The sequence below is a fragment of the Triturus cristatus genome, chromosome 12 (genome assembly GCF_964204655.1).
Source record: "Triturus cristatus chromosome 12, aTriCri1.1, whole genome shotgun sequence".
Taxonomy (NCBI): Eukaryota; Metazoa; Chordata; class Amphibia; order Caudata; family Salamandridae; genus Triturus; species Triturus cristatus.
In genome coordinates this window covers 69,812,835-69,829,707 of record NC_140595.1, presented here as the reverse complement: position 1 = coordinate 69,829,707, position 16,873 = coordinate 69,812,835, and the positions used below count along the sequence as shown (strand labels likewise).

Genomic DNA, 16,873 nt, shown 5'->3' with positions numbered 1-16,873 from the left:
ACCTCCCCCATCACTGCATGGACTCTCCTCCAAAATTCCGTGATGACACCACATTCCCAAATGATATGCAGGAAAGTACCCACCATACCACAACCCCTCCTGCATAGGCCGTCCTCCGAGAATCCCATGTGAACCAGCCTTGGCCCCGTCACATACACTCGATGCAGTATTTTAAGCTGCACCAGCCTCAGACGCGACGGGATCGCCACCTCCTTAGGAGAGGAAACGGCAGACTGCCAATCCTCGTCATCCAACTCGAGGCCATCCCTAGCCCACTGGTCCCTCAACCCCAGAAGCATATCCGCCCGGACGTTGATCAGTTTCTTATAGATGAGCGAGATCGTGCTCTCGGGCATATGGCCATCAAGGACCCGGTCCTCCAAAGGAGAGGACTCAGGCACCTTCTCACCCTCTATGAGGACTGACCGGAGGGCGTGACGCACCTGAATATAGCGGAAAAACTCAGACGGCCCCAGCTCGTACTCCTTCTGCAACTCTTCAAAGGACTTCACCCTCCCCTTAATCAGGACATCTCCGACCCTGGAGATGCCGATCAAGTCCCATTTGTCAAAGCCCTTTGTGTGCCAAAGCCTACCCAGTCTCTCAGATTCAAATAACGGGGTAGCGAGGGTGAGCCTATCCTTCCAGCCCAGCGAGTCAGTTGCCATCTTCCACACTCGCACCGCCACAGCAGTAGGCCCCGTGAGCGACGAGTCCAAGGACCGCGAATACAACGCCCTGTAATAGTTACCACCACGCAGCAACCACCTGTCCATGGCATACCCAGGGCTGAGGGCAGGGCCATAAAACCCATGATTAATCGCACTCAGCTGGGTGGCCCAATAGTACCGTCGGATGTCTGGGAGCGCAATGCCCCCGTCGTACCATGGAAGCGTCAACTTTGCAATAGCTATTCGCGGCCGCCCATCCCAAAGCAACGTTCGTTGGAGGCCTTCGACCTCCCGAAAGTATTTGGCCGGAACCCAGTCCAAAGTATTCTGCAGTGCATAGAGAAAACGGGGAAGCGACATCATTTTGAACAGGGCCGCCCGCCCAACGAGGGAGAGCGGCAGCCTCCGCCAGCCTTCAACATCCCGCCTCAGGCGTGCCAGGGGGGGGAGCAGGTTCTTCTCATATCGCACAGCAGGGTCCATGGAGATAAAGATCCCCAAATACACGAAGCCCTGCTGAGCGACCTGTATCGAACATGTTCTAGGGATCGGGGGAACCTCGCCACTAAGAACATACAAATATGATTTACTCCAGTTGATAACAAGACCCGAGTTCCTACCAAAAGATGTGAGTACGTCACAGACCACTATAAGTGATTTCTTGGGTGAGGCAAGATACAGCAGGATATCATCGGCATAGAGCGAAATACGGTCCTCGTGTTCAGGCGACCATCTAAGGCCCCGTATATCCGGGTGCCAACGTATCCACGCAGCCAGCGGCTCAAGGGCGAGGGCGAACAACAAAGGCGACAGGGGACAACCCTGCCGGGTACCCCTCCCAAGCTGAAACGGAGTCGACGCCCGACCATTCACCACCACACTCGCAAGTGGCCCCTCATACAGCAACCTCACCCAACTCACAAAACCGCGGCCAAAGCCGAACTTGGTCAGCACGGCCCACAAATATGCCCATTCCACCGTGTCGAATGCCATCGTGGCGTCAAGAGACGCCACAATAGCTGGTTCACGCAGTGTGTCCGCCCTGGCGATTACACCATGAAGGCGCCGAAGATTTAACGCTGTGTTTCGGTGCGGGATGAAGCCGGATTGATCCGGGTGGACCAAGTCGCCTAGTACCCTAATCAATCGGGTCGCCAGGATTTTAGCCAGAATTTTCGGCTCTGCGTTAAGAAGTGAGATAGGCCTATATGAGGCGCAGTTATCTCGGGGTTTGCCCTCTTTGTGTATAACCACGATCGACGCCATTCGCTGGTCCAACGGGAGGGTCCCACTCCCCCGCGCCTCCATAAACATGGCGCGCAGGTGAGGGGCGACCCTATCCGGAAATAGCTTGTACAAATCGACCGGCAAACCGTTCGGGCCCGAGGCCTTACCCGAGTTTAACGCGCGGATAGCCCCCGCCACCTCGTCAACCGTTATGTCACCATCTAGATCGTCCCTATCTATGTCGGAAAGACAAGGCAACTCGATATCACGGAGGAGGTCAGACGAGTCCTCGAGCGGCCTATCCGACACTGAAGCATAAACCCTACAAAAATAGTCCGAGAAACACTGTACAATCCTCTCAGGTTCCACAATCGCCTCTCCCCTCTCTCCCGTCAACTCTGGCACAACTCTATTGACCCGTTCTTTTTTGTCCAGCCAAGCCAGGAGTTTCCCTGCCTTGTCACCAACATCATACAATCGGCCCTGCTGCTCCCTACTGAGGGTCTTAGCGGCGTTCGTCACCAGGTCCTTATACTCAGCTTGCTTCAAGCAAAGCTCATGCAGTGAGGACTCTGTAACCTCCTCCTCCAGCGCTCCCTCCAGAACCGCGATCTCCTCCTCAACCTGCAGAACCTCGCCATCTCTCCGCCGCTTGGCAGCTACTACTAGGGAGAGAGCTTCCCCTCGGAGCACGGTCTTAAATGCTTCCCACAGCGACACTGCCGAGTCCACGGATCCCTGATTATCCTTGAAAAAATTATCTACTTTCTTTACCAGCGCGCTGCGCATCTTGGGGTCTCGGAAATACCACGGGTTGATAGGGGCCACCCTTCCTCCTCCCTCCCGACCTAGATCCAACCGGATCCACACTGGCGAATGGTCAGATATACCACGCGCCATGTGCCTCGCCTCGGAGACCAATGAGGCATGCGCAGCAAGAGTGAGTAGGTAATCAATCCTGGAGAGACTACCATGTGCCCCGGAGTGGAACGTGTATTGGCTCTGTGTGGGGTGCCGGAGCCTCCAGCAGTCTATCAGTCCAAGCGTGTTTAGGAAGTCTGGGAGCCACCTCTGAGCCCCCCCTGTGTCTCTGGGCGGGTATCTATCCAGCAGGCCGGAGCCAACAGCGTTGAAATCACCTCCCACCACAAGCATACCCCCCGGGAGATCCAGCAGGGCCCTACCCAGATCTGTGAACGTGGAGGCCTGCAGGGCCGGCGGGACATAAACCGAAACTAAAACCAAAGTTCTTCCTTCCCACCGCCCCGCCACCGCCACAAACCTCCCCCTATCATCAACAATGGTGGCGTCCACCTCAAATGGTAGCGGGGCTCTGACTAGGATGCCCACACCCCTGGACCCAGAGGAGAATCCCGAATGTGCTATGAATTTATAACCCTTCCTATTCAGAGCATAGCACGTATTACCAATAAGGTGCGTCTCCTGCAGCAGGGCGACATCCGGCATTGACCGCTTCAAGAATTGCAAAACAATCCCACGCTTAATGCGATCCCCCAAACCATTAACATTCCAGCTTATAACACTTAAACCCCTACCCCCCATCCTCAAACGTAAAGAGGCCCACCCCACTCCCGAAGAGCCACCATGGAACAGTCCTGGAAAGAATCATCATGCCTTGCAGAAATAAACCCCCCAACAACAAACCCAAAATCCCAGAAACCCCCCCCACCCTGCACCCCTGCGGCAGCTTACAAAGCCCCCCCAACTTGCAGTGTGCCTGTCGCCCTACAAAAAACCCAAAAATATACAAAAAGTACCCTAAGGGAGGAAAAGAGCACCCCTCGTCCTCCCGCCGCCCTCCGCATTGACTACACTCTATTCAAGTCTTCAAATATAGCCAAATCGAGTCAGAAAAATCAGCCCTGCCCATCCCGGCCACTGTCCCCATCCTCGGCAATGTCCTCCCCCGTCCGTCGTCGGGGCAAAGCGTCCAGCCATTCATCGGCCATAACAGGAGAGTCAAAGAAAAATGTCCGATCTTCGTGCACCACACGTAGTCTGGCAGGGAAGAGCATGGCATACTTCAGATCCCTCTCCCGAAGCCGCCTCTTTACCCCCAGAAAGCCCTGTCTCTGCCTCTGCACCTGCTGGGTGAAGTCCGGGTAGAAATTCACCGACGCGTTCTGGAAGGGGACCGGGCCCGTCACCCTTGATGCTTGCAGGATAGCGTCCCGATCTCGAAAATGAAAGAGCCGAGCGACGATCGGCCTCGGTGGGGCACCCACCTTGGGCCTCCCACCCGGCACTCTATGGGCCCTTTCAACCGCAAAGAACTTTCCAAGACCTTTAGGCTTCAGATGATTAAGCACCAAGTCCTCGACAAGCAGGTCAACCGAAGCCTCATCCGAGGACTCCGGGACCCCGATGACGCGCACGTTGTTGCGCCTGGCCCGGCTCTCAAAATCCTCCAGCCGACGGGCGGCGAGATCACTCTCGGTCCTCAGCTTACGAACCTCGATCTGCAGTTCCGTGACATCATCGGTGAGGCCCGTGGTCTTGAGGTCCAGGGTCCTAACCCGTTCATTCGTTTTGCCCAAGTCCGCACGGATCAGGTTAACATCCACCAAGATGGCATCCACCTTATGCGCCAGGGCATCAAACTGTTTCCCAATCGAGGTCTGCATCCCTTCGAGCGCGCCCATGACATCCTGTAGTGAGAGCTCCGGGGCCAAAGGCGAGGCCTCCTTCTGGGTATCCGGCGACTGGCTCGACCCACTCGGTGATCCCTTCTGCAGAGCATAGCGGTCCATACTATTGACTTGGGTATAAGCTCCCCGCCTGGTAGACTTAGCCTTCAGCCGATCCACCTCTGCTTTGCCCGACATGGTTGATACCAAGCAGGTCGGTTCAGATAAGACGGGTCCCTCTCAATGAAAGGAATCAGGGGTGATCAGGTCTGCAGTGGGCCACCAGAGTAGCCTGCAAAGCGTCCATAGGGTAATAAAGCCACCAAGAGCTCTCCAGGGGCAGGGCTGACAAAGGGAGAGAAAGCGAAAGTGAAAGGACGGGGACCTCCGTCCGACAGTTCACACCTCGCCTGGCCGTTGTTGTTCAACTAGAAGTCGGGCATCCTGCCAACTCTAGCTCCTGGCATCCCTCGGAGACAGGCCGCAATCCTCCACCAGGCATAAGTCCGGTTCCCGGTGGGCGACCCGACCGCGGGCAGCATCAATCGCCTCCCTGACAGGTCATACACACGATGCCATGCATACCGACAGGATTAGAGACAGGATAGTCGACGGAGGGCGCGAGGGTCTCGGGAGCTCGGAGCTCACGCGGCCATCTTGGTCAAGCGCTAGGCTCCTCCCCGAGATTTACCATTCTTAACTCCACTCGACCTCTATACACGCATCTCTCGATACTTTGGGCCTTGATATTTTAGTCGGGATATTCTTGTAGCGCAATATCCAGGAGTCGATTTTGAGGTGAAATACTGACAAGTTGCTATAATTATTCAGACTAGCCAAATCCACAGCTCAGCCAGCTAAAAAGACAATACCCTGTTTCAGTAGCAAAATCATTTTTTTTTAATTTTATCATACGGTTGTCCTGATTCCAGGGCTCCTCCATTTGAGCGGAGAAGCATCGCCCTACAGTCCCCAGAACGGAAAAAGAAAACGTTAATAAAGTTTATTTATTACCATTTTATTTTTCGGCAACCCATCATGAACTAAGGGGCCAATTAGGATGGTGCTGGAACTGGGCGCCAGTGGTGCGGCGGTCCTGCACCGGCAATTAGGATGCCACCGCGGCGGTAGCATCCTGCATACATTGCATTGTGGCAAGCGGTGCTGGAAGCAGCACCCGCCACAATGCAATATATGCATGTCGCGCATTTGCATGCACAACGTGGCAGGCACCGCGCGGTGTCTGCTACCTTGTGCATGTAAATGCAGGGGGGTACCTTCGGTACCCCCATGTGCACCCCCTACCCCCCAACACTCTGGGGGCCCGCAACGGGCCCCCAACTGAGAAGACTGCATTCCTTTCCGAAAGGCTGCTTCCCGCTGCCATAGTAATATGGATGGCGGTGTCTAGCAGACACCGCCACCATATGCAACCCTTTTCCGCCCGGTTGACTCATCGACTGGGCAGAAAAGCAGCGGACGGTCTTCCCGTCCACCGCGGTACCCCCGCCATCATAATATGTCAGGGGAGAAATGGGAGGTGGGTGGGGGATTATGTCGGGCGGATCGCCACCGCCATGCGGGCGGTGGCGATCCGCCAGACATACTAATAGCCCCCTAAGTGTCAGGACGGGGTTCGGCTAGCGCTGTCGAGTAGCAGCAGAGAGCTGTGCACTTTAAAATGTGCCTGTCCCTTTGGCTGTATAAAAATGGGTGGTGAGCGTCCCTTTGGCTGGCCATCTTCGGACGGCCAGCCAGACATGCGCATTTTGAAGTTCTCTAACCTAGCTGTCCAAGACAGCTAGGTAAGAGAAAGCGCAGGCCTCCAGTGCTCTTAGGAGCGCTGGAAGAGCCGGCTCTATCCAATCCTGGCACTGCTTTCATGCTGTAAAAGCAGCTCCAGGATTGGGTTGTGCAGTTTCCTGCATCTGGAGCTTCCTGAAGACAACCGAGGGAGGAGGATGTCGCGCTCCGAAGAAAGGAAGGTACGTTTATTTCATCATTATTTTTTTGTTGTTGTGCCCCCACCCTCGGTACATGCTAAACGCCACTGATTCTCTATAAGGCAATACGGGGTGCGCCAGGGGATGAAGTCAAGGTAGACGTAGTCGTTTTTCAAAAAACATTATTTATGTTCTTTATTTTCATGTGTAATTTCTTATTACAACAAAACAGCTCAGCCAACGCATCTCGTTCCCAAGCGCGGGAACTTCGTCAGGGCTTATGAAGCAATCGCAGTTCATATAGGAACAAATAATGATATATTAGAACCAAAGCGTCAACGAGGTGTAGTGCCTCACAAAGTCGTCATTCAAAGCATCAAATGAGAAATAATGCCTCATAACATCATGGCGCCCAAGGAGCTACCAGTACACGGTCGGTCATCGTAGCGAGAACATAAATAAAGGTTTTTGAAAAATTACTACGTCTACCTTGACTTCATCACCTGGACCACCCCGCATTGCTTTGTGGATTGAGGATCTGGAGAACAGGGGCCTCGTACAACGTCGGATGCCGGAGTGTGCGCAGGACAGTTTACAAAAAACGAAACTAGCGTGAGGTGCGGATTGGATAAGTCCGTCGTTGGCCTCTGTTCTTTTTGCCACTGATTCTCCATCCTGCATTGGTGGTACAACAGAGTTTGCTCTGTTGAGGCAAGCCATTCAAAATCTTTTGGTACGCAAGTCATCTTTGGGCCTTGGGGCCAGAAATAAACGATGGGAGAAACAGCTCACTCATCCAACCAAATTTTGTTACTTTTTTAACTTGTGAAGTTAAAGTCACTGTAACATGCAAGATTGTAGGCAGTAAACTGTGTTTATCTTGTGTGTCTTTTGATGTACTGTGCAAAAAAAGGGGCTTGGGCCCTTGCACTGTAGTAATCAAATGTGTGAATGCGCTCTGTTGCTCTGAATGACATGCTCTATTGTGAACCACACATACATTAAAGATATCATTAGAAGGTATAAAGTATTGACTATTAATTTGAATCACCTATAAAGTAGAATTGTGCAAATTTTTAAAGTCTGCCCAATTTTATGCTTTTTACAGCTTTTATCCATATTATTTATCTGAGTTTGCAACATAATACTACATGCGAGGTCCCTTCGATTGTGCAAGTCTTGGTGAAATATAATGTACTTTTTGGTGGATACTGTGTGAGGTGAGTCACCGTCCCTCTTTTAGAGGCGGTGTTAGTGTATTCAGCGCTAGGTGTTGAAGTGTACCCGCAGTGTTGGCTTCCTATTTACAGTTCACACCGTGGCTGTAAGGCGGTCCATGTTGTCTTACCTGAAATTTATTTGTAGTTACCATTTTGATAGTTGCACTGATGAAATAAAGAAACTATTGTACAGAACAATCACAAGAAAAATAAACTTTAAGATCATTTTGAGAAGTTCTATGTGTATGGTGAGAAACATCTAATGAGTGAATAACATGTACTTTTCTGTGCTTACCTTATCTTGTAGTTGTTTCACATCAGTTGTTTTTTCTATGATTTTGTGTATATTAATGTTTGCAGGGCCAATATTCAAGCAGCTGTGAAATTAAATTACAGCTGCTAAGAGAGATTTATTTAACCGGTCAACAAACTCATCTTGCCGCCTGTGTAATATAAAGTATGCAAGACGGTGATGGGTGGAATGCTTGAATTAATCTCAGCCTCTGGTAATTCCTCAGGCCACATCCTAATCCATGCCACGCCACCTCAGTTTGGACCCAGCCATATGCAAATCAGTCTCGATCCTGCTCCAATGGGATCCGTTCAGGCTGAGCTGCCAGGCAAGACCGGGTCCTTCCTGATCCAGAACCCAAGCATCCTGGGACCGGTTTTGTCCTTGTTATGGGCTCATCAGCCGGATTGCACTTTTAATAATGAAGTAACACGTCTGGACATTCGATGCTAAGATCAAAGAAAGAGACAAAAAAATGACATTGATGTCTAAAATGATCGCAAGAAGGAACACCAAAGATTAGATTAAGAAATACCGCAAAAGGGTAACATGAATTCAATAATGTATTCTACATTTAATTGAAGAAAAGGCAATCACCCCGATGAATCACATTACTCCAACTCCCACAGACATGAAACCCACCCCACATACAGTGTCTGGATAAGGACCCCCACATACAATTCCATGGTGAGGCCAAAGATAGACAAGCCAGATAAATAGGCAACAGAAATAAAGGGTTCAAGAAGCTGACAGATCCTAATCCACCCAGGGAGGTTTGAGATGAAGTTGACTGGATCCCCAGTAGAACTGGAAAGGAGCCCTCAGTGATCAGAGAGAAGCCGGCTGGACATGAGCCAGTGGACAGCGATGAACCTTTCGGTGACTGGGTAGGAGCTGTCAGGACAGGAGCCATCAGTCGGCTGGACAGGAGGCTTTAGAAGGATGAGGTTACTGAGGCCGGACAAGAGCCCTCGACAACCAGAACAGGAACCCTCAGCTAGCCGGACAGGAGTCTTTAGCAGGATAAGGTTTCTGGAGCCCTCAGCATTCAGGACAGGAGCCCTCAAATGGCTTGACATGAGTCTTTAGATAGATGGGGTTATGGAGGCCAGGTAGGAGCCCTCAACAGTCAGGACAGGAACCCTCAGCTGGCTGGACAGTAGTTTTCAGAAGGATGAGGTTTCTGGAGCCCTCAGCATTCAGGATAAGAGCCCTCGACTGGCCTGACATGAGTCTTTAGAAGGATGAGGGTACGGAGGCCGGACAAGACCCCTCAACAGTCAGGACAGGAACCCTCAGCTGGCTGGACAGTAGTTTTCAGAAGGATGAGGTTTCTGGAGCCCTCAGCATTCAAGAGAGGAGCCCTCAACTGGCCTGACATGAGCCTTTAGAAGGATGAGGTTACGGAGGCCGGGTAGGAGCCCTCAACAGTCAGGACAGGAACCCTCAGCTGACTGGACAGTAGTTTTCAGAAGCATGAGGTTTCTGGAGCCCTCAGCATTCAAGAGAGGAGCCCTCCACTGATCTGACATGAGTCTTTAGAAGGATGAGGTTACGGAGGCTGGACAAGAACCCTCAACAGTCAGGACAGGAACCCTCAGCTTGCTGGACAGGAGTCTTTAGCAGGATAAGGTTTCTGGAGCCCTCAGCATTCAGGACAGGAGCCCTCAAATGGCTTGACATGAGTCTTTAGATAGATGGGGTTATGGAGGCCTGGTAGGAGCCCTCAACAGTCAGGACAGGAACCCTCAGCTGACTGGACAGTAGTTTTCAGAAGCATGAGGTTTCTGGAGCCCTCAGCATTCAGGAGAGGAGCCCTCAACTGATCTGACATGAGTTTTTAGAAGGATGAGGTAACGGAGGCTGGACAAGAACCCTCAACAGTCAGTTTAGGAGCCCTCAGCTTGCTGGACAGGAGTCTTTAGAAGGATGAGGTTACAGGAGCTCTCAACAGTCAGGACAGGAGCCCTCAGTTGGCTGGGAAAGAGTCTTTAGAAGAATGAGGTTACTGTGGCCGGATAGGAGCCCTCAACAGTCAGGACAGGAACCCTCAGCAAGCTGGACATGAGTCTTTCAAACGATGAGGTTACGGATGCTGGGTAGGAGCTCTCATCAGTCCGGGCAGGAGCTCTCACCTCACTGGACAGGAGTCTTCAGAAGAAGGAGGTTTCAGGAGCCCTCAACAATCAGGACAGGAGCCCTCATCAGTCTAAACATGAGTCTTTAGACGGATGAGGTTACGGAGGCCGGGTAGGAGCCCTCAACAGTAAGAACGGGAGTCCTCAGCTGGCTGGACATACGTCTGTAGAAGACTGAAGTTATGGAGGCCGGACAGGAACCCTCAACAGTCCGGATAGGAGCCCTCAGCTGGCTGGACATGAGCCTTTGGAAGGATGAGGTTACAGAGTTTGGATAGGAACCCTCAACAGTCCGGACAGGAGCCCTCAGCCGGCTGGACATGAGAGCTTAGAAGGTCCAGAAAGAGGTTACGTAAGCCGGGTGGGCGCCCCCAGAAAGCTGAACGGGGTCTCTGAGTCTAGGCATGAGCCGTTTCCAGCATTCGCCACAGAAGCCATCTGACGACAGGACGCGAGGTGAGGGCATGGTAGGTGCCCTAAGATGCTGACGTGGGTGTCTCAGGGGCTGGACAGGTGCATTATCAGATGCTGCCCGCCCCTCAGATAGGGGTTGGGCGCCTTTGGAAGGCTGCAGACGAGCGCTCAGACTCGGGCTGGGCCCTCAGATGGTGGATGGTGGATGGTGGATGATTTCTAAGGCTAAAGATGATCCTCAGAGGCATAGATCCGGGGGGGGGGGGGGGGGGTGTTGGCGTGTTACACCCCCCAAAAAATATATGCTGTAGTAAATAGCAGGCTTCAAGTGCTTTCAGTCGGATAATGCGAAGTGTCTGTCGGATTTCTCCCTGCATTTTTACCTGCCCACACTGACAAAAACACTCACTCTATCGTCTGTGTTTGAAGGCCTTAAAATTTTGATGTGTTTAAAAAATATTGCGTTTTAAGTACCCGGAAAAAATCCGTCCTCTTATCTCCTTCCACTACCCCTTAACCCCCCACCTTTCCCCCTCATGTCCTGCTTCCCATATATTGTGCTATAACAAGATGTCGCAGCGTGATTGATGGGAAATATGAAGCCCCCCCCCCCCCCCACCCCCATCATCATCCTACTGACCAAGCAAAGAATTTGGAAACCAGCCGTCAGCTCGGCTGATAAGATTGTGTTACTCATCATTGTGAACGTATGTTTTCTAATATATGTTACAATGTTTTATCAGTGATGTACAATGTCCCTGAAAAAACCCAATTTTAAATACAATTTACAGAGGGTACGGCTGAGAAGGTGGCCTTTCGCGCATCCGTCTGACCCCAAATCACCCTTGTTCAACTTGGTAACGAGCTGGTGGTGTTTTGTCTCCAGCCACGGGGGCAGGCACATAAAGTAGTTAGTGGGGGTGGGGGGGGGGGGGGAGCCGGCTGCAGAGATATGGGACTAATTGGCAACTATATGGCCAAATATTCTGTCATCCATGGAATGTCTTTAAAATGAATGCGATTGGTTTCAGTTCTGCTACTTGTGCCGCTGCTTATTAACCTCCAAGGAGGCAATTAAATGCGTCTCTTCTGTTACGTAAATGTTGAAAATCTGACACCCCGCCTTCCTGTTACTTCTAATCACCTTTCGTCGTGTATTTCTTTGATAGGGACTACAGCTCAGAAGGTTAAAGAGATCGTGGCAGAGCGTAGCACGTCTGCATTTCAAGTTAGGTCAAGAATGGCTTCGCCTGTCATCCTCCCGGGGTCGGCAATAGAGCTAAATAATGCCAACGTTGAAAATCTCGTGGTTAGAGTATTATAGATGTGTGAAGGGGTCTTCCTTATCTGAGGGGTGGGTGCGTTATGTAAGAGCGCGGTCCATGTAGCGCTTCCTTCCTGCTCCGCCTTTCACCTGGCCGCCGCCTGCACGGTAAGCAGGGCGCCCTGTCTGAGCCGCATTAGAGAGAAGACACCGCCTGCCCCGGTAATCCGAGCCCCGGATGGACGGGGAGGAGCCTCGCACAGGAGAGTCCGGGCAGAGAAGAGGCGGCGGGGACGCTCCTCGTGAGCAATTATCCTGCAGCAGGAAATCTTTCACACGATCTCCTGCGCCCGCCCCTCCTTCCAGGAGAAAACAGGCCGGAGAAAGTGCCGGGCACCCCTTCCAGGAAAGCTACTGCGGTCTGAGCAGAGAGGAGGACCCTGTCAGGACTGCTGCGAGAGTGCTGGGGCAGAGATCTTGCTGTGCTGGGGCAGGGATCTTGCTGTGCCTGGGCAGGGATCTGGGTGCACTGAGGCAAGACGCAGCAGGGGAGCTGTCAGGGACTCCCCCGGGGTTTCCCCCTCTATATCCTGGGCGCCCTGAGACCCCTGCACCTTCATCCGGAGAAGGGAAACCCTAAGAGGTGTGGCCGCCAGAGGGGGTTCCAGGTGCGTCCACGCAGGATCACACCCCCTGCCTCATCCCCAGCCCTCGAGCGAGTTTAGATCCTTGGCAAGGCGATCGGCGCGCATGGGATCCCTTAGGATCGATGGAAACCCCTGTCAGTGTTAGCATTGCAGCACTCATGGGAATTCGGCTCTAGAACCCGGCTTCCAGAAGGACCCCTTAAGAACGCAGTAGACCATTGCCAATATTAGTGGGGTCATTAGAACCAGCCGGAGAACTTGGAATTCAATATTCGAAACCTGCTGGAGCTGGTCATTAGACCTCGATTTCCAGAACCGATGAAGAACATTGCCCTGGTTGGCATTCTGCACAGAACCCTTGCAGAGCTCCAAACTCATTGAAGCAGTGAGAGGAATTCCGCATTAGACCCTTGGATTCCGGAAGCGCGCCTTAGGAACATTGAATCTCATTGGTCAGCGTTAGCATTCTGCATTGGAACCCTGCGAGAGCTCTGGATTCGATATTAGAACGTTGAAACCATGAGATGAAATCCGCCTTATGACCTTTGCGTCCAGAGGCATTCCTTAGGGACACTGAAGACTATTGACTGTGTCAGCACTCTGATTTGGAAGCTTGAGGAAAGCTCAGAGTTCGAAGTTAGAACCTTGCAGGGACGACGGGAAATCGACATTAGAACCGTGGTTTCGAGAATCCCTTAGGAGTAGTGGAGACCATTGTCAGCGATTGGGAATTACAATCCTGCAGCAGAACACGAAACTGGGCACCAGAACATTGCAGTGATGGGAATTCTTGCTAAGGAACTTTGCAGGAGAGCCTAGATTGTATCTCACTCTAGAGTTAGGTAATGAGTCTAGAACGTTCCTGTAGGACTGGGAATTCGAGAGTCGAACTCTCAATAAAGTCTGCAATGTGATATCAGAACCTTGCTGCACCAGCATTCTGATTCGGAGCGTTAACCAGTCAGGCTCGTCAGTTTCAGAATTCTGCACGTGGGGGGTTCTAGATTAGATGAGGTTTTGATGTGCTATCAGTGGATGGGAGAGGAGATATCCAGACCAAGAAATCTGGGAGCTTGAAACCAAAAAAGCAATATTTGGATTTTCCACCATAAGTAGGAGTTTGGATCTAAAAACAATTGGACGCACGAGCCACCTAGAACACGTGCGGGTGCAGGGACCAGAGCAGGCAGGTCACCTCCAAACAGGTGGAACGCGATCTCCCCAAAGGAGCACAGTTTAATGTAAGCCTCGGTGCAGCCCTGGGAGGTCCTGGCACGGGGGTCCCCCGAGGGGGCTGTGATCTGTGGGGTCCTTCCCATGCTGGCTGCATGCAGTGCCCGGAGGCCGGGTGTGGGGCACCTGGCGACCATGAGGGCCAGCGCTGAGGAGGACCCGCTGCTGGGGGGCAGAGGCTCTGGACTGAAGGGCTGATCCGCACGTCACCCCCGAGGAGCGGGGTCCTGTGCCCACCCGATGGGTGGCATGGGCCAGCCGAGGCACCCCTGTCTGCTGCCGCCACTGACGCACGAGCGCCAACGCTGCTTCCCGCACCTGGACCCACGCAGAAGACGACTCCCGGGCTAAAGGTGGGTGTGTCGCTTCTAAATACCACTTTCTTTCATTGATTATTGAATAATTGAAGCCTGATGCGCGATGGGCTTCACTAGGCGCTTCTTCGAATCTTCAGGTTTCATGGCATTTCAGGAAATGTACCGTTTGTAGATATAGCGCCTTGAACTGGTACCCAGCCCGGCTCTTGGAAAAGAAAGGATGCTGAGGATCACACAATGTAATGTGTTCAACTGGAGAATCCAAGATTAGAACCTTGATCTTCAAGTTACATTGTTGGCAACTTCGCCAAACTCGAATATATGTTTAATCGTTGTGTTCTGTTCTGTTTCATTCTTTAGCTAGAAAACTTGCCATTTCAAAGTTACCGCTTGAATTTATGAAATCTGATAAACTCGTCTTCCTACAAACTCAGGATTTATAAATCCAGCAATTGTCATATAGGGCATATTTTCATACGGGGCATGCAGCGTTCATTTAGCTTCCACAGCGTGCCAGACAAAAAGCGAGGAAGCTCACACAATGTGGTCAGTGACGTAGCCGGGATTAGAAGATTCCAAGTCGCGTGGCTCTGTAGGCAGACGTGGAATGGTTTGCCCCTTCGGGCATTCCTCTCTGCGGCTTCCTATTTCTAACGTGGAAAGCGCCTAGAGGTTATCAGCGCCCCAAAGACGCCAAGCGCCCAACTGCCGCTCTTTTCTTGTGGCTCGGAGCCTCCAGAGTCCAAGGGCTCTTTTCCTCCAGAAAAACCCAAATGATGTTTGTAAATAATGGTGTCTCCTTCACTTAACCACTAACCCCCCTGATTGCGCATCACGGTTTATGAATATGCCTACACTTTTAGGGCACAGCGTCCATTTCAGTGGAAAATCCGTGTATGTGTGAACAGCACGGGCTGTCCTGCCCTAGGGCGAATCTCGCTTTATCAAACTTTGCTCGATTTATATTAAAACCAGACCCTCACATTCCGTTTCTATGTTTTTTTCCTTCATTAACGTGTCATTGTGCAGGATAATGCGGCACAGCGCAATCTGTGACAGTGCGTTTTCATTATTCTGTCACCTAAGCACACATTAACACCATCTGGGCGAAAGTTTTACCTGTTAGGGCCAGTTTACTACCTTCCTACAGCCCCTGGCACCTGAAAGGGAACCAGTTTCCCCTTTGGAAACAATGTGCCACTGTGCGACACCAAACGCCTCACTTTTAGGTAACATTTTATGCCTCCGAGACGATTTTATTTTAGTGCAATCTGGAAAATTATGCGGCAGAGCGTTTTATATGTGGCATGCGTGGTAAATTCATAATTATGTCTGGCTTCAGTTGCAAAATCGTATATTTACAGCGGCCGTGCCTGACCCTCTCCATTATTTCCGAGCGCTTGGACGTGAGGTGGTAGTACTAGTCATTATATGGTAATAATACAGTAATTAATAATGTCCAAAATATAATTTTACTGTTAGTGTTAATCAAATAATTATTATTAACGCCATTAAGTGTAATTGCTAAAAATTGCAAACTCTTTAGCTGGGTTATGTTACACACAGAAACCAGGTGTGTAATTCTTTTTAAACTAGTACTTTCGTACGTCGTGGGTGGAAAGAAGGGTGCGTAATTTGGCGTTTACCCCACCACCCACCGACCCGAGTGCCAGTGGGCAAGCGGTGTGCCCAGGGGCACAGGGCACGTCGCCTGTCCGGGCTCTCCGCGCTGTATTAGAAGCGGAATCGTGAAACAGGGCTATTATGGCGGGCGTTTCGTAAGGGGGCGTGGCTCGCGCTGCTGCGCCTCGGGGCGGCCCGTTTATAATAAGCGCTGTACTTGTTGGGGAATGTGTTTGTGTACCACGAGGAAGGTTACGTGATTTCGCATTTCTCTCCGCTCCGAAAAGGGTCACCAGTGAGGTTGCCTTTTTTGGTCAATTGAACAGGGTTCTTTTTCTCAACCTGACATATATGTAGTTATTTCTTGGTCCTAGAAATGCATGCATTTATTGGTGGTTTCGGGGCGTTGTATTTTACGCCAGTGTTTATAGGGGGACTGGCCTAATAGGCGAGGGAGAACTTCTGACTGAAAGTCAGGGCTGGTCTAGAAACCCATACACGCCTTCATAAAAAATATTCGGAACAACCCCACACCGCAGGAGGGCCTGACTAGAATGTGGCCACACAGCCCATCCAGTTCTCAAAGCACCTCCCTAGTCTGCATCCCACTGGGGAAATGCCTGGGTAGCCATGGCGAAGGGACAGTAGGGCTGAGGCAGGGTCAGTCTTTGGTCAGAGGTAGGGTTTCTGCAAACCTAAGGTTGCTGGGACAGCATTCTTATTTACCTGATTTTCTTATAGAGGGGTATACACAGAGACATTGGAATTATGCGGCAGAAGGGGGCCATATTATGTGGCATGGTTAAGTAGATTATGCGGCAAAAAAGCTAAATTATGCGGGAAAATGCAGCACATTTTGTAATAGCATTACTTAGTTCTTTCATGTTTAAACTTGGTAACACTGTAAGGGCATTGGTTGCACCTCTTTAGTACCAGTTTAACACACAAATATAGCAATAAGCAACAGAAAGGTGGCCAGTCCAGCTGTGCAAAGTGCCTTCCATTGCACTGTAAGGTGTCGCTGTATTTTTAGTAACGTTTGAATCATTTGATCTTGAAATTTTGTTGTTGTTAAAATCAGTAGATTATGTGGTAGATGATGGATTATGTGGCAAATGCAGCAAATCTATACTTATGCGAAAATCGTCGCGGCCACACAATCGCATCATTCGAGTGGCCCTTGGTATACACCAAGAGGCACCAAAAGGCATTTTGTTGGGGGGGTGGGTTAAAGGA

At 51.2% G+C, this 16,873-nt stretch overlaps 1 protein-coding gene across 1 annotated transcript in view; it reads left to right on the top strand.

Annotated features, from left to right (window-relative positions):
* Positions 1–12,088: 12,088 nt before the first annotated feature.
* Positions 12,089–16,873, top strand: part of NRTN (neurturin) — a 138,134-nt gene continuing 133,349 nt past the window's right edge. Inside the window, exon 1 of the mRNA XM_085637906.1 lies at positions 12,089–14,050. The gene's annotated coding sequence lies outside the window, so the exon portion shown is untranslated. The remainder of the gene's footprint in view (positions 14,051–16,873) is intronic.